The sequence below is a fragment of the Phalacrocorax carbo genome, chromosome 1, assembly GCF_963921805.1.
Source record: "Phalacrocorax carbo chromosome 1, bPhaCar2.1, whole genome shotgun sequence".
Classification (NCBI taxonomy): domain Eukaryota; kingdom Metazoa; phylum Chordata; class Aves; order Suliformes; family Phalacrocoracidae; genus Phalacrocorax; species Phalacrocorax carbo.
In genome coordinates this window covers 34,625,175-34,642,652 of record NC_087513.1, presented here as the reverse complement: position 1 = coordinate 34,642,652, position 17,478 = coordinate 34,625,175, and the positions used below count along the sequence as shown (strand labels likewise).

The 17,478-nt window shown below is 42.9% G+C and overlaps 1 protein-coding gene across 3 annotated transcripts in view; it reads left to right on the top strand.

Moving 5' to 3' along the window:
* The first annotated feature begins 2,205 nt into the window (after positions 1-2,205).
* The window catches only part of SCAF11 (SR-related CTD associated factor 11), a 48,335-nt gene continuing 33,062 nt past the window's right edge, over positions 2,206-17,478 (top strand). For 2 of the 3 annotated variants that reach the window (XM_064448306.1, XM_064448285.1), the window contains exon 1: positions 2,206-2,488. The gene's annotated coding sequence lies outside the window, so the exon portion shown is untranslated. Of the gene's footprint in view, positions 2,489-2,657; positions 3,359-17,478 lie in introns of those variants that run through there. The other variant, XM_064448296.1, reaches the window with a different exon arrangement.

The following is a 17,478-nucleotide window of genomic DNA, read 5'->3' as shown; positions in this document are numbered from 1 at the left end:
TCGTCTTGATTTTTGAGAAACACTAATGGGTATGTGAATAAGTGGAGCTAATTAAATTTATTGATGTGCCTATGTCATAGGGTTTACAGAGGTTAGTAGGAAATAGGAGTTTGTGACCCCCTACTTCTATATCCCTGTACAAAACATGAACTCACTTTCACCAGGCACAGAGCAGACAGAATGAGCTGCATCTCATGCTGCCCTCCTTTGACAGAACTGACCGACTGCTCATCCTTGACAGGCTGGTTTTGGGAGCAGACATCCAACTGGACAGAACTACCCTTCAGCCCCAGTCAAACTGGAAATCTCTGTGGGCTGGAACTACCTGTACACACAGGAAAATTCAAGATATATTTGCCAGAACTGAAGTCCCAGATTTTTCTCTCTATCGTAAACAGCATATGGTACATGCCCATCTCAAAAAGTGGATGACAAAGGGCCAAAGCTATTCTTCTGTTACCACATATCTTGAAGTTGTCTGAGTAGCTATAAAGGCCAGTGCTGGAATGGATGTAAGATATACAAACAGAGGATCAAACAAAAGTACAGACAGCACCTCAGAAGTGATGAGTGTTTCTTTTTGCATTCCTCTTTCACAGACACCTCTCTTCAGCTTGCCTGGCTCTTCTGCACAACATGATCTGTGCATCATGAGCAAATGACAGAAATGTCTTCGTGACTTGTGACAGAAACAGTGAATACTGCCGCTTTCTCTGCATCTCTGAGTCCCAAATGACTTAGTAGTAATTTTAATTAAAAAAATAACATACAGCAGTTCTGTATAGTATGCCTTCCTTGCAACAAAGCCTTACCTCTGTGGTCAGCTAGTCAAACACACAGTTTGTTCTCCCTTCTTAATGGCTTCAGTGTCTTGTTCTAGGGTCATTCAAGATTGCAGTCTATTCAAAACACAGCACTGAAAGTCATCTTTCTTACATTATAACGGGAGTTTCTTTAATCCCAACCTTCAAAACAGCTTACTCCTTTCTTTAGATGATTCCATTGAAGATTTGGGGAGTTCATTAACCTTAATAACTTTAAAGTGAGACTTATCTTAAACATTTAATCTCCATTCTTAAGTCTGTGCTTTCCTACCTATGACTATAGTCTTCCTTCTTATTACATTTCCCTGCAGCCTGCTAATGAATTAAGTCTTTTCCTTCCTGTGACTCTTCTTACACACTGTCCCCACAGGCTGCTCTTACTTAATTCAAGCTCTTCTGAGTTAATCCTAAATTAATACTCCGTCAGTAATCATGGCAACTAATAAGGTATCATCATTCTTGACAGACTGACGCTGGCATGTTTTACTCCACTCAGGCTGCAACAACTTCATCCTGCACCCGAGGAAACACTCAACCAAGCCTGTGTATTTGGGGTGGCTGGTTCCCCTTCCCTGGTGTTTGTTGCTATGGCAGGTGTGTTGCCCTGGGGCTTCAGCTGCAGGTTTGGCGCTCCACGGCTTCCTCCTCAGCTCCCCGCTGCTTCCGAGCCTGCATGGAGGAGCTACGGGCAGGCTCACAGTGTGGTGGCGCCGCGGTAAAGACGCTGCTGCATCGAATAACGTTTCGGTTTGCTATAATCAGGATGTAGGACAACATGGTGAATTGTTTGGAAAAAACTGGTCACACAAATATATAAGGATTAAACCTTGCTACTCCTGTGAGGCCAACAAGCACCAGCAGTCACCAACCGCCGCTGACGCGAGCGGTGGCTGGTGGGACTCCCTGGGCGCTGGCTGCAGCAGCGCTGCCTCTGCCTGCGGAGCCGCGGGGCTGGAGCCAGGCTGCTCCCAGGCTCCGCCCAAAGCGCCTTTTGGATGATTTTATTAAAATTATAATTTAAAAATAAATAAATACACAAAAAATGGCACTGGGGGTGCCCCCCGTCGCGCTCAGATGACGTTACCACCCGCTGCTCCCTCAGCCGCGCCCCACCTCCGCCACCAGGGGGCGCCCCCGCCCACGACGCGCAGCCCCGCCCCGCCCCCTCCTCCCATTGGCTCCTCCCCGACGGCTGCAGGTCACGTGTTCTCTCCTTCCCGCCTCCCGTCGTCTTCCGGCAGCTCCCCCGCCCCGTCCCTCCCCTCCCCAAGGGGGCGCCGGAGGACCCGTCCCACAGTGCCCCGCCACCGCCAGACGGTTTGGAGCCGTCTCTCTGGTGGGCTGCGCCGCCCGCCCGCCGCCACGACACCGCCCCCCCGCCCCGCCCCCGCCCCGTGGCGGAAGGCGGCGGCGCAGCGCCCCCCTGCGGCCCCCGCCGGCGCTGCGCACTCCCGGCCGCGCGCGGACATGTGGCCCGGCGGCCGCGGAGCGGGGCCCCGCTGAGCCGAGCCTAGCCGGGCCGGGCTGGGGCCGGGGCTGGGGCCGCCCTCCCGGGTGCCGCTCCCGGAAGCCCCGAGGCGGCTCGAGGCGCGGGGCACCGGAGCCTCCCCTTCCCGCGAGTGGCCGCGGGGCAGCGACCGCGCTCGGGGACGCGGCAGCGCCAGGTGAGCACGGGCGGGCGGGGGCGGGGGGGCGCCTCCCTCGGGAGCCTCCGTGCAGGGAGGAAAAGTGCTCGGGGCCGTTCCGCGGCGTGGGACGGCGGCGGGCGGGAGGGACGGGACGGGAGGGGAGGGGAAGGGAAGGGGGGGGGCGGTGCTGCCCTCCCGCCCGGCCGGGGCCTTCGCCTGCGCGCTGAGCCCGCCGGCCTCGGTCCTGCCGCTCCGCCGGGAGGAGGGCGGGGTTTGCCGCCGGCCCCGTGTCCCCCCCGGGTCCCCTCCTGTGGCCGCCGGCGTCGTGGCGCCGGCCGGGAGGCTGGCCTGGCCCGGCTCGGCCCGGCCCGGCCGCCCTGACAGGCCGTGGCGGGGCGCGAGGGGGGGAGGCCGGGCACGCCGGGCGAGAGGGGGGAACAAAGCCGGGGGGGGGGGGCGGCCGGGGCGACCCGCCGGGCCCCTCTGCGCCGGGGGGGTTTGTGAGGGGGCGGCAGCCCTGCGCGGGGACCTCCCCGCCTGGCCTGAACAAAGATCCCGGTCCCGGGGGGCACCGCTGCCCCCCTCCTTCCCGGTAGAAGGTTCGGCGGGGCCGAACCGGCCGCCCGCCGCTGTAAGTACCGGCAGCGTTTGCTGGAGGAGCGGCCCCGGGCAGCAGGAGTTGCTGGAAGACTTTGCAGGCGCGGAGAAGTTGCACGGAGAGGCTCAACTTAAAGCCCAGCTTTGCTTTTGTGCCGCGGTGGAATCGCGGCTGGCTTAAACACTGCCGGAGTTGCACCGAGCAACGCTGGAGCCGGGAAGGGATACGGTTATCGAGCCAGTCAGCGACTCCGGCTCCTCCTGGCTTCTAGAGTACATCGTGTCCTAATTTTTTCTTTTTTCCCTTTGGTGAGTATTAAAGAATATTATTAGCCCGAGCCCCAAATGTAACTTATCTTTCACAACCTATCTCCACGTTTATAACTTGGAAGCAAAACAGTTTTGGTGGGACTAAAAGCTGGTCCCCGCCCTCGCGCAAAGTTTTTGTTTTAGATTGCCAATTAATGTTAAGTTTTTAGGAAGAATGAGATCACAGAGAGAAAGGCCGGGTAGTTACTGTTTGTTTAATATCAGTAACTAGGTACTGTTGGCAAAGAATCATCTATTTAAAATGTCAAGAGACGGTTAAGGCTGTTCACATCTAAGTAATAATTATATAATGGATTGGAATGCTCCTGGTTATTGAGCGGCTGTTTTAAGATTGTAATTTTATAGCTTTTTACGGCTTTGGTAACCTTAAAGGAACATCTAGCTAACGTAAGAGTCTGACGTTATGTTTGCGTATCGCTAATGTATTGGGGGCTTTTAGTTTGCTTCCAGTGGATCACGGTTTTAAGGGAAGTGTAATCTAACTTAGAGTTTTGCTATGTGGATATTCAGACTCTCCTACACCATGGGAGAAGAGGAATGGGGGAAATCTTTAGTCAATTTGTCATGGTTTCTTTCAATCTTAGCAGAAATAAATAGTAGGCTTCTTAAATGAAATTACAGGGTGACTAAAATTCACTGTTATTTGATTGATCATACATGGTAATCCGTGTCTCTCTTAACTGGAAAGCTGTATTTAGAGACTCACAAGATTTTAAAAAGTGGATAGCATCCTTTTGAGTCACTTGGAAAAGCCTTGGAACTAATCCCAAGTACTTTTTCAAATGTTTCCTTTAGGATTTCTAGGAATATAATGTTTGTTGTTCTGTTTTCCTTAGACAACATGACAAATACTTGGGGCGGGAGGAGGCTGTTTAGACTTTTAGGCACAATGTTAAATCTTTTGCAGCTTTCTTTTCAGTAGTTTACATTTGCTGATATGTCAAATTCCAGAGTGACAGGTGGCCCAAATGAGAAATACATCCATTTTCTTTCATGTTCCACTCACCTCAAAGTCTGCTTGTGAACAAGCAGAATGGACGACAGCTTTGTGGTCTTGAGGGGGGAGGAATCGCTCTCATCCAAATGGTCTTGAATGTTTTTCAGACCTTCTTTAAGAGCAGTAAAGCCGGGTTCACTAGTTTATCTTGCATTCAGATTGTCTGTGAGGTTGGGAACACTTCACCAGGAATTTGGTGAGTTTTTTGAACGTGAATTTATAGTGCTGAAACACAGTATGTGAAGGTTGGCGAGTTTGACTCCGCTGGGAGATGTAAGTTTGTTTCATTCTCCAGTTACTCGGCTATCACTTCAAAACACCCAGATGATAGTTACTTTGTGCTCTCGACTGACCGTCGTTTGACACAGTTGATCCATGACTTCTAGCTTCTGGGTTTATAAAACTTGTAGATGGTTCTGCTCTGGTTACAAACATCTGTTGCTGGGTTTTTTTTCCCCTGTAATAGGGATTCTTTGCAGAATCTTCTCAGTTTCCACTGTCCTGAGTACTAAAATACCTGTACAAACCTTTAAGTGATTTAAAATTAGTTTTATCTAGTAATTATTGTAAGGATGATTTTATTTCGATTAATGCTGTGTTTAAACATATATGATATTAATGGGAGGTAAAAAAACACTGCTAGAAAAAGTTTGATGGACTGACTTGCCCTACCTACACCAAAATCCATGAAGCCTGGCCTTCTGTCAGTCCACTCTTCAGTGTTGGCATTTTCTTTGCCAGCAATCTAAGGTGAGGGAGAAAAAAAGGCCTTCCAGTAACAAAAATATGTGGTCCAGTTTCTGCTGATAGCTAAACTGATTATGCACTGCTGTCAACCATTGTTATCAATTTGTCTGAATGAATTCTGGAATGGTTACAATTAAGCCACAAGACCACTTAAGATTGAGGTAGATTCTATCAATCCCAACATTGCTCTTCCCCCCCCCCCCCAGCCTCCCTCTCTTTTTTTTTTGCGAGTTGGACATACAGTGTTAAACAGATCTATACCGTAACTGTTCTCAGTAGTCATAAATACTAGAGGTCTCTAATGCGCATATTCTGTAGAGTGGTTCAAAACAAGGGCTAGTTCATGGCTTTTCAGTAGCGAAGGCACATTTCGTTTCATCTATTTATTTGTCCACCTTGCCCTGAAGGGCAGCAACCTTGATATGAGAGGGTATGAGTGCAGTGACATTGTATCTTCTGTTCCCTACCTGTTTGATCTCTTTTTACCCAAAAGTGGAGGATATGGACACAGTTTGCAAGCAGAAAGCTTTGAACGTCACTCTTCTGGGTTTAAAAGTTGCTTGGTTTTGGTACCCTGAACCACTTGAGTGGGATGATTCTCTTGCATAAAAGTTAGCTGCAGTTGTGAAATAACAAATGTAGGACTGCAGCTGCTGGAAGGTGAACGCGTGTCTGCCTTTCTGTTCCCTAAGGCTGCAGCTCTGCTGTCCTGAACGGCTGCCCATCACCTCACAACGTCTGGGTCTGGGGGAGAGCCAAAGGCAGGGTGGCTGCATTGGAGGGGCTCTCAGAGGTTGAATAAGCATATTCAGTACCTCATTGGCCCACACCAGGTTCAACAAGTAGTTTTCCTCTGTTAAGAATTTAAAAAAAAAAAAGTGGTGAGGAAGTTGGCTCTTGCTTTTAGAAACATTCTGCTTTCCTACAGCTTATTTTTATGGCACATCAGATTGTTTCTTCTAGTAAAAGTCTTGAGGAAAGCTAATTAACCAAATGTGGAAGTTGTAACTTCTAGGCTGGGGAAATTGTTAACTGACTTGACAAAGGATGATCAAAATACTACACTTAGTTATGTACGAGTAGGCCAGATTAAAATAAACTTTGTATAGATGCACACCTGTAGGCATACATGCATCTATGCCTTACACTTGTGTATGTTGTGCTAAAATGAATATTTTTGGCCATTTATTTTTTACTATCAAGTAATGCTGTCTCACAAATTTTCATTGTTTCACAAGCTACAGTATTTCTTTTTTTTAATGTGAGAACGTAAAATTTGAATTTTAAGTAAAAAATGCTCCATCACAGCAAGCACGAAAAGTAACATTTTAATTTGATGATTCTGTAGCCAGTAGCATTTTTTTCTTAACTTTCTGAGATTATTTCCGATTATTTAATGTGGGTGCTTGTATATTAAAAAAAAAATAAATGGATATGTAGAGCGAATTGGGAAGAAGAAATATGTCTTCCAGAAGCTTTTTTTCTAAAGCCTACTACTGTGGTAAATTACACTATCTGATCACTTTTTCTAATAGACACTAATAATAATGTCTGTCTTAATGCAGGTTTTATTTAAGGATTGGTGAACTCCCATTAAAATGCAATCTTTGTTCCTCTGCTATGAGGTCTGTAAGTACTGCTTAATTGCGATCTGCCTTCAAAGGTACGATCTGCGAGTAAACCTGACTGATACATTTAATGATGTCTGGAACTTTTCCAAGCTATTATGAAATATCTTGGAAACGTCAAGTGAGTTAACGCTTGTTGACTCTCTGCTTACTACCTGGCTTTTGTTAGACTGCCAGCAGTAATAAGGAACGTGAAATTCCATGGGATCGGTGTCTCGACAGAAGTCCTAGTGTATGTCCATACTTTTAGATAGCAACACAGGTCAAAACTGCAGCAGTGAAGACTTCTACCTTTCCTGGTGTGCCACAGGGGAGATGGAGACCCTTACGTGACACTGAGTTGTACTGATATTCAAAACTTGAGTTTTAAGGTAGAATCTGAAGGTAGATGAGCAGTGTTAGTTGGACTGCTTACTATCCAGAGCAAATAACTTCAGCAATTCCAGAGGAGGGACAATTAAATTCTTCTCTGCTTTCTGTCCAGCCATTGAATAAGCACTTCTTGTACGCTGTTTTGCATTTTTTTAAACTGTTCTTAGTTTGTTACTTGCAATGTAAAAGGTAGTAACCCCACGGATAGATAGGTGTGACATAAAGTAATCAGAAGTCCTGTGAAACAGTTGGAGAAAAGCAGTGTGTTAGGACTGCCTTAAGCTCACTGGAGTTTTGTTTTAGAGATGTTACCAAATAAAGATATCTATAACAGTGAAGGGAAAGTGTATTCTTCCCTCTAAACCTATGCAGCTGTGATTTTAAAAGTCTAGTTTCATCAGCCTGAGCAAGAAAGGCACCTTATACTACTATTGGAAAAGTCAGTTGGTACCAGTGGTTATTTTGTGATTGTTATTCTGGTGAGAAACTTCGAATGAGAATGGGGCTCATCATTGTAAGGGGCTTCTAGTATTTGTTGGTGTGGGAAGGTTAAGTTCTTTTTGAAGCTTTGCAATGAGATGGAATAATCGATTATAACAAAAACCAGGTTGGTTACTTAAGAATTCACGGTAAAGTACTGTTGTGTTATAAGTGATTTCTCGATGCCATCTGTGTGGTGGAAGTAACCCAAAATGGTGATTGACATGTTTTTCTGTTAGTAGACTCTCTTCACAAGTTGAATGGAAAGGTGATGGAGTTCAGGTGGTGTTTTCAACCTCTGATCTGGCTTTTCCCTGTCAAGTAGTTAACAGTTTCTGTTACCTTTTGTATGTTGCTATTGGCATTGAGGAAACCTTCCCTCGTGTACCTGTTTTCTAGCTTAATTTTAGTTATCTTGAAAGTTATCACTGAATAAGGGATGTGAAAACAAAATCAACATTAATCAAAACTGCTTACCCCCCACCTATTTACTACTTCAGAAATTATGTCTAATGCAGTGTCATTCTAGAAATATTGTAGGAGATTCTGCGCAAATACAGTTATTTCAGTTGTCACAAATCCTTTACAAACTTAAATTTTCCACCATTTTCAAAAAAGATAGCATCTCTTTTTGTCCAAGTTTTGTAAGAGGTTAGTGTAGGTCTTTGACCTGACCTTATAAAAAGCTGCTATTCAAAATCAAAAGGAGCTTGAGGACTGTGTTTTTGACACCACAGCTTTCATCTAGCACTTTTTTAAGAGTATGCCTCAGAGAGGCAAAATGTACTTTTAAATGGCCGTTATTTTCTTTTGTTTTTGAATCAATGCCTGTATATTTTACATGTAAGCTGAAATTACTTTTTACAGAAACGTATTTTTTGTAATACCAGAAGAACATGTCATATCCCTAAGCTCTTGATTTGATGCTTAAAATGAAAGAACAGCACGCTTTTAATAGAGGACTCAAATTCAGTATATTTTTATCAAGCTTGTGTGTATGGTTTCGTGCAATTTTTTGTAGTGCGTTTTTTTCCATTTCAGTAAATCCACAAAATTGTAGGGGAGCCTGTATGTTACATAAATTCTGTTAGAGGGATGCTCTTCAGTTTGCAGGGTTCAACATTCAGAAGCTGAGAAATAAGACTACCGTGATGCAGGTGAAAGAAGAAATAATGGTTTGTAATTGGACAGCTGCATGCTATTTCTTCCTTTGCTGGATTCAGCCCTTTCTTCTTTGGCTCAACATACTTTTCTAATCACCTACCACTCTGGTTTTGTTGCCACCATTATTTTTTTGCATCTTAAATGTGCTTCTTGCCATTGCTACTGCCCCTGAGCTCTTCATTTGAGTTCAGTTTTACTCCATGAGTTTTGCCCATCGTTTTTCCTTCTACTGTTAAAGGGTCTTAGCTTTTCCACTTCTGCCTTTGCAAGGTCTTTTGGTTCAGCTCCTGCATCCCTGGTGTTTAAGCCCACCTATTTGGGCACGTTTAGGATGGTATTAAGAAAAATAAAGATGGTCTTCCTAGTTTCTTCGGCATCAGAGAAATGATAGCAACAAGTCCTGCTGTGTTGCCATAGCACTGGCTGAAGTACGCTTATTCATCTTGTGGGAATGTTGCATGTGCAGTGTAGCAATGGGATAGGAACTTCAAATTATCAGTGTATGCTAAGCACAGATCCAGCTTCCGGGGAAAAGATTAAATGCAATGACTAGCAAAGATTTCTTGAGTAAATGCAACCTTTTTTTTTCCTAGATCTATGGCATGGCCAGATTTGGAAGGGTGGAAGGGTTGCTTATGTGGAAAGCATGTTCTTGATCTCAGAGACACACTGCCAAATATCTGCTCTTTGGTGGAAAGCATGAAAATACTGGTGCTTCCAAGTGACTAGAAAAAAGTAGTGTGTTTTTTTTTTTAAACTGTTCTTGGAAATGGCTGAGCCATTTTTGCTGACTTTGGTATGTAATGCAATCCCTTCCTGCTGTGAAAGTATGCATGTGACCTCAGCAGCAGAAGGCAAGGTCACGAGTTTATGCTGGTTTGATTTATTTACTTGAACCATGTGCACCATGACAATAGTACCCAATCCCTAATTAGTTCCCGTTATTTGTAAATCTCAATTTCACCCAGTTTAGTCACAGACTACTTAGAAGAAACACCTAAGTGCTGAACTGTACATTTTGTGAGATAATGTTATGTACGCTATTTTCTCTTTCATATTTCTTTGTATTCTGTTAATCACTACGGTACTTCAGTGTTTTATCAGCAGTATGTGAAACAACGTGACTTAGCCCCTGGCATACACGCATGTTCTCCCTACAGGGTCAGTTGTGGTATCATGCTGCTTCTGTTGGGAGTCTTATCGTACCCATGCATGTGTGAAACAGCAGCGCAGAACAAATTGCCTTCAGATGAAAATACTGTTTTGGAAAGCAAAACAGGGTGGTCTTTTAATTTCTGTGAATATACATTTTATCATATTGTATCAGTCTTTAGAAGGTTCTGCTCACCCTGTATTCTGTATAAATGAAGCTGGTTTTTCCTGGGGGAGTTCACCATAGCTCCAGCAAGAGTTCCTTCTTATGGCTGTCATGGACTCAGCTGTGGACTTCTGTAAAGATTAGGTCTGGGATTGTCTCATGCAATTCCGAACCTCTTTGCAAAGCAGTGTTATGAGTGGCAGCCTTACTGAGGAGCTACCCTGCAAAATTGCCTTAGTTCAGGGTGTAGGGAAGCTACGTGGCTTTGTCCTCACTGCTTTTGCATTGTCAAGAGCTGGCAGAGGCTTGAGTAACCAAGTTTGTCCTCTGGCAGAGTGGGAAGGGGTTTTCTCGCAGATGTGAGAAACGTTGCTAAAGAGCCAGTAGGGACACAAGCATAGCTTTAAATTACAGGCTAGATTGATCAGTGGTGAATATATACTTTGAATCAAATGAGACTGAAAACTTAACTCCCCAAAGTGCTGATTTTTATTTTTTTCCCTTCTCTCCTTGCAGCATAGCAAGTTTAGCTTCATCTAGTTCTTGGTCTGCAAACTGAATTTGCCTAATTGGACTTCATGATCCTAGAGGTCTTTTCCAACCTTCCAACCTTAATGATTCTATGGTTCTATAACCACTGGACCGTCTTGGTTGTCAGTCGCCGCCTGAACGTACTGGTAGTAGTACAGAGCTGTCATTTCACTATACTTTGGTATGTAATCTCATGTGGTCTGATGAGTTAACCTCACAACTGCTGCTAGATGCTGAAAATGCTGCAGGGATAATTGATTTAGATTGACTTCTGGAGGGAATCTGCTGAAGTACAGTTTCTCATTGTTGTTTACTGGGTAGGAGCCCTTAGTACGTGTTCAGGCAACATCCTAAACTTCTGCCACCTATCCTAGTGGAACAAAGTGTTTTACAGTTGACAGTGCAGAAAGATGAGAAGTGAAATTTGCCTTCTGTAGATAATTGCCCATCAATGCCAGTAAGGTAGCTGTAGTTCAGTACCAAACTCAAATTTGTCATATCTAAAAGCTAACTGCTGTGCGAGCTTGTAATCAGCTTTCCTGCACCACTTTGTGAGCTTCCTCAGAAAATGGGGCTCAGCCTTGTGTGATAGCATGGTGAGAACTGATGTGTACAGGGAAACTTTCTTCAGTATGTTTTTGACAAAGAGAATTAATATCCCTTTGGTTCTTTAACTGTTTCAGTCAAATATACCTTTTCTGGCTAGTGGAGCTATTAGTCTTTATGTGGATTGCCCCGGTAGTTATGTGGATGCTCACGATTCTCATGAGCAAATCAGCCCTTGTGAGTGTGTCATCTTGGGGGGGGGAGGTGTGTGTGACATAAGTGTTTCACAAACCTTCGTGCCTTGTGTTGCCTTAAGTTACCTACTACTTGACACTGATAAAATGGCTTGGTCTTTTGGATGGTTTCTTGAGACAGGATTTGGAATTTTGTTGAAGACTGATAGCTTTATCAGTTGAATTTTAGCAAAAGACTTACTGAGTTTGTCATGTTACTGCTTGTTTTCCAGTGCTAATGGTTCTTCTGTACCTACATCCTTATTTTTCTTTTTTACTAGGTAAAAATACCAATGAAAACTGGTTATTTTGGGAAGGAAAGGAACACGAAGGCTGCTAGATCAGGGTGCCAGCTGCATGACTGGGATTCTGAGGTGAAGGGATGCTTGTCCACGTGCAAGTTTCCCAGTACAGAGAGAGATGGGAATTTCCTTAATAGATACCTGTTCATACTAACCTTGTTATTATCTTCAGTCTCTCGTACATGTAAATCTGTTGGGGTTTGGGTTTCTTTTGGTTTTGATAATAACACTTAAGAGCATTAAATTGGCACCATGCTGTTGTTAGAGGTATTAACGGCAAAGTACAAGTTTGTAAGTGTGTTGCACTTTTGTTTTTCAAGCTGGTAGTCTGTCTGGTTTAGTTCTGTGTTGTACTGAAGCTTTTTGGGTAGTGACTTTTCTAAGTACAGCCAGAACACAGTTATTCACCTTACGCATATGAATAACATATGATGAATAAAGTATTCTTCGGTTACTGTTAGTAATTGTAGAATACTAGAGAACCCTGTTGATCAGCATGACTTGTCAAGGCATGGGTATATGAAATGGTACTGCTGCATTGTTTGCCTACCTTCTTTTGCTGTCCAGTAAACTGAACTGTTTTAAATGGATGACACTAGAGTTCAATCTGATTTGTAGCAGCACTTCAACACATAACAGTCTGTAAAAGACATGGCGTATCCCTCACAGTTTAAGAATATTCTAAAATATGTGAGGTCTTATAAAATAACATCTTTCTTACTGCCCTCATGTTTTGCCTGTGGCTTGCAGGTTCTCTTTTGTTAAACTTCGGTGAGGAACACTGCCTATTCCCTCGACTTACCATGAAAAAGTCTGTATGGCAGATTTTAAGCCAGTTTGTGATTATAAGCTTTATACAGGAAGATTACCTGGGGTGTGTGTGTGTCCACTGTCAGGTTCTAAATGTTCCTTGAAACTCTTGGCTCGTTGGGTGGTCAGACAGGTTACTAGATGGTAATGGCCGCATCTGAACCACTGTGGCAGTTCCTCAAGCTGTAATTGCACACTTCCATTGAGTTCTGCATGCCTCCCTTGCTTCGGAGGCAGTTACAGTGTTGTCCTGTATACGTCTGTAACACTGGACATGAGTGTTGAGTATCCACAGCTGCTGTTCAGTCTGTTGTTGTCAAGGAGGCCACAAAAATGAAAGGTCTGAATCTAGCAGGGACGTAGCTGTAGCCCCAGCATCTGCAACAGAATTGTGCTTGTCAGTGTCTTGCTGCTAGACTGTGGAAAAAGAAATCCCAGGGAGGACATCCACTGTGTTGTTTTGGGTTGGTTGTTTTTATTTTTTCTTTTTCTGTGTAGGGAAGGGGAAAGTTGGCAGAAGGCAGTGTACTGTTTAAGATAGTATAATTCTAGCCATTTGGCTTCAACAGTTTTCTCTTGTGACTTTGCGTGGTGTTTTCCTGGGCTTGGCAGGTAATCTAGGTACCGCTGTGTCCTTGATGGGGAGCAGTTTGACAAGAAAGTCTTAGTTATTGTAGCACCTTGCCACTGCCAAAAGGGGCAATTCTGTTTTAAGTCTTCCCTCCCCCATTCTGTCACTTGCAGTTTCTCTGGCACATGTGTGGCTCTTAGCTGAGTCTGCTCACCATCTCTAGTGGTGAGAAACAGAGCAGCTTCTTTTGGTGGCAGCAAGCTGTTAGATTAGATTAGCTTTCTTGGGTAATTGCATCCTTAGAGGGTCTGGAAAGAGTCTTTAAATCAGCAGTGTCTCCTTGCCTGAATAGCTCTGATTCTTTCCAAGGCACTCGATCTAAATGAATAGGCTTAAACCACCTATAGAAAAAGGTTTATTTTTCTATTACCCAAAGCGTAGCACCGATCTCTTTCTTTCTCTTCATCTTTGTTGGTTCTATGGCATTCCGTTTGGGAATGCAGACAAGGTGCAATTTGACCATACAAAGAATAAAGATCCTCATCAAAAGCCTTCTTTCCAGTGTGCCTCTTGGTTCTATTCTCACTAATGTTCTGGGCCATGAGATTTTACTACGCAAAGGAGCAAATGCAGGGTAAGTGCTTCCAGATCCTCAGTTTAAGCCTCCTTTATCGGAGGGCAGACTACATTACTGAATTGTCACTTGAAAAAAAAGTCTACCTTCTAGGCGCTTCAGACAAAAGTTTTTCCAAGTAGAAGGAACTGTGAAGGTTCTTGATGTGCTTTTGCAAATACTCAATAGTGTCTTGGTTTTTTCCTATTCTCAGAGTATGTGTTGTGTTAGACTTAACAATACAAGTAGGTAAAAAGCTTTTCAAATGTTCAGCTGCCATTGGAAATACTAAGTGTTTCCTCAGCCCATCCCTGAGATGCACAAGCCTTCTGGCAAAAGTTTTCAAAATTTGCATCAGCAGCTAGATTTGCCTAATAATGGTCCACAGGTTACAGTGAGCCCGTATGGGGAACTCCAGAGCGCACACTGTGTTCTGCCATTAATTACTAAAAGAAAAAAAAACAACCCACCAACCTCGGTTTTTATAAATGTAGTTAATTATTGAGATGTTTTCCTTAACCATGCTTGCTGAGGGAGAATCTTAAACCTCCTTCCAAGGTTTCTTAAAGACCATCAAAATGGATAGGGCAAATTAGAGTCCTACTTATTGCTGCCCAAAATTTTGATGGGAGTAAAGGGTGGTGGTGGTGTTTTATTAAGCAAATAAACTCGGCTGATTGTTTCATATTTGAAGCTGATTGTTTCATATTTGAAGTTGATTGTTTCCTGAGTTAGTAAAGAAATCAAAACACAGCTAAGAGTGCCACAAATCCTTTTTAAAAGAAAATACTTTCAATAGGAACAGAACAGTCAAAGTTGCTACTATGAGTATTGATACAACATGTATCTAAGACCTTGAAAGATTAACTACAAATGTTTCCTGAGTTAAGTCGTTATGGAAACAACAAGCTAGTCTCTGACATCATTTTGCACTTGCCTACTGGAGATCTTGTTGCATGTGTTCTTGATTCCCACACACACACACACCCCGACCCCTTTCAAGTCAAGGTAGGTTTCTCAACTGTGACTGTATTGGAGTGTATTTAGCTGTTGCTTTCATTTATAGGGCATAAAGAATGCTTGTAAAGACTTTGTCTTGTAGTTAGTCAAAAAGGAGGCATGTGCTAATTTCATGTGTCACTTGTAATTAGGTACGGAAGAATCATCAGATGAAAATTTATAGTAGCCTATTTAATTTTAAGATTTTAATGTAATCGATTTTAGTTCAGTAAGAAATTCAGTTGCAGGACTTTGAACAGACCAAGTCTGTCTTTCTCTATGCACAGTGAATTAGTCTTGAGATAAATCTGTATTTTTAATTATTAATTGTATGAAGTAGTTTGTGTTAACATAAGATTTGTGTTAATATAAAAGATAAATCACATTATATTTTTGTTGTATAGAAATTTTAGTGTGCAAGTGGCAGTTCTATCAGTCTGCTTTATGGAGTTGTTCGAGAACGTCATGAAGCTGTGTTCCTCAGACAGTGATGCATCTATTCCCATGTTCTACAATTAACTCTGTCTCAGCACTTTTGTTGGCAGATGTCTTTGGCACCTGCCTTCCATGAAGACAAGAACAGGAACTTCTTTGGAAGAATAACGTAGAAATGTAAATGTTTAACTCCTGTAAAAATAATGGGGGGGATCAGGTGGTGGTGTGTATGTGTGGTAACATCCTCGTTTGCCATTTTCAGTTTAATATGTTAGAGTATTCTTGCTGTTATCTCAAATATGAAATTAAACGAGATTTCTCTTACAAAGTAATTCCACTGAAAACTTAAAAGCACCAGAAAAGTACCGTCTTGGCTGAAATGCTGTGCTGTCTTTAGGCATCCTTAGAAACTATTTTATCTGTAGAGTTGGGGGGTGGTGGTTTTGTTTTTTGTTAGCACTAACATAGTACAGTACTTATTGCTTTCTTGTCAAGTGCCTTGCATGTGTGGGTCTTGGGGTATTTTCTAATATTTCACATCAACAACTGAATGATCGTAACTAAAACGTGTTGGTCATGAGTCAGTGGAATCTGGTAGAAGTACTCTTTGGATATTGGTGTCCTTCAAATACATATTAGCCTGATGGGACATGATTAGCCATGGATATGGACAGAATATGATCTTCATGTGAGCTCATTCAATTTGGTAACTGGGAGAATGACAAAAAAATTTAGCTTGCTTCTTTCACTGTTCCTCCCCCCCCCCGCCCCAAGACTCCAGATTTCTTGTATGGCGTGCAGCTGGCATGACAAAATCAGAGAAATACTTCCAAATATTCTTGAAGTTTAAAAGAATCTAAAGGACTATGTCACATATTAGGACAAATAAGAGTCCTGTATTCCATGCTGTCTCCTCCTAAACCACTTTGTTCTCTTTTCCTAACTCTGTTTTTACTTCTATAAGTTTAAGGGCAGTCTTTACTGTTAACTCTTCCACTATTCCAGTGCCTGTGATGCCCCTTTTAACGTAATAGAGAAAACAGTCTTTCCAAAGTTAATTTGTTAAATAGTATGTAAATTTTGATGTCTTTTACTTTATAAATATCTATATTTCAGTAGTGTTAAATTCCTCCGCTGTGTTGGGCGAAATGCAGTGTCAAACTGGCAAAAAGGTGTGCTATGCAGTGGTGTGTGAAATGCATTAGTGGCACTCGGTATCTGTTTAAATAATAGGTTTGTGAGAAGAGTGATGAAACACCACATAAGTGTTTTCAGTTGCTGGATGTCTTGGATGTACTGATAATCTGTCAAAATTTTAGGATCTCTGTTTTTCTAATTATTGTAACTGCAAGAATTTTTGGGATGTCTTTGTGTCTAGAGAGAGTACAACGGAGACAAGGTTACTTTTTCTGGGGGAAGACAAATCTGAAGAGCTTCTGTGGGTTCTATTTCTGCAATCCGCCATAGTGAACTCAAGAACTCTGTTACAATAAGCATGAACTCTACAGCTACTGCTTAAGTTACAATTTGGTATCTAGATTGTGTTTATTTAAAACCTTTTCTGTGGATGGATGCAGAGTGCAGAATTCTTGATCTTGTCTTTAAGTGGTCTCAGCTGTGTTGTGTCCTGGGGCTTCTGAGGGTTGAGGGAGGTTTGAGCACAGCTTACAGATTTTTCTGCTTCTGTAAAGCATTGCTGAGGTTTTGTTAAGCCGTAGAACAGAAGGAATGTTCCTATGTTTTATATATAAAAGCATGAATACCACACACCACCACAAGACTTAAACTTTTTGGGACCGAAGCCACTGAAAAGTTCTCTTGCATATCAGAGTGAAAACAACAGACCTGGATCCCATATTTTAAGTTCAAATGTGTTTTTAGTGGTCTTACCTGTCCTAATTTGATGCAGATCTTGCTTGTTTAAGGCATTACATTTTAAAGTAGTGGTTTAGCTTTTGCTGGGTTTCATCTTGCCTAACCTGCAAAGGATAATAGGTGGTGGCCTGGTCAGTGGTTGTTCTACTAATGGAACTTGTATACAACTTACGACATTCACTCCAACACAGTCTGTATTACTGCTAGTAACTGCTCTACAGTTGATGGCCTTTATCATAATGATGTCGTCTTAAGTAATTTTTGTATCAAGGCAGGATTGCAGTGTAGGGGAAAATTCCCTGATAGCAAGGTTTTTGTTTCCTTCTCCCTTCCCGTTCCCCCCACCCTCAGTTGATGTGATTCACATGTTCCTTTTGGGGGATTAAAAAGTAGTTTCTAATGGCAACACTAAAGCCATTTAGCATTCTAATTACAGATATCTAATTAGTGTCACAGTTTTGACCATTTCTTTAATGAA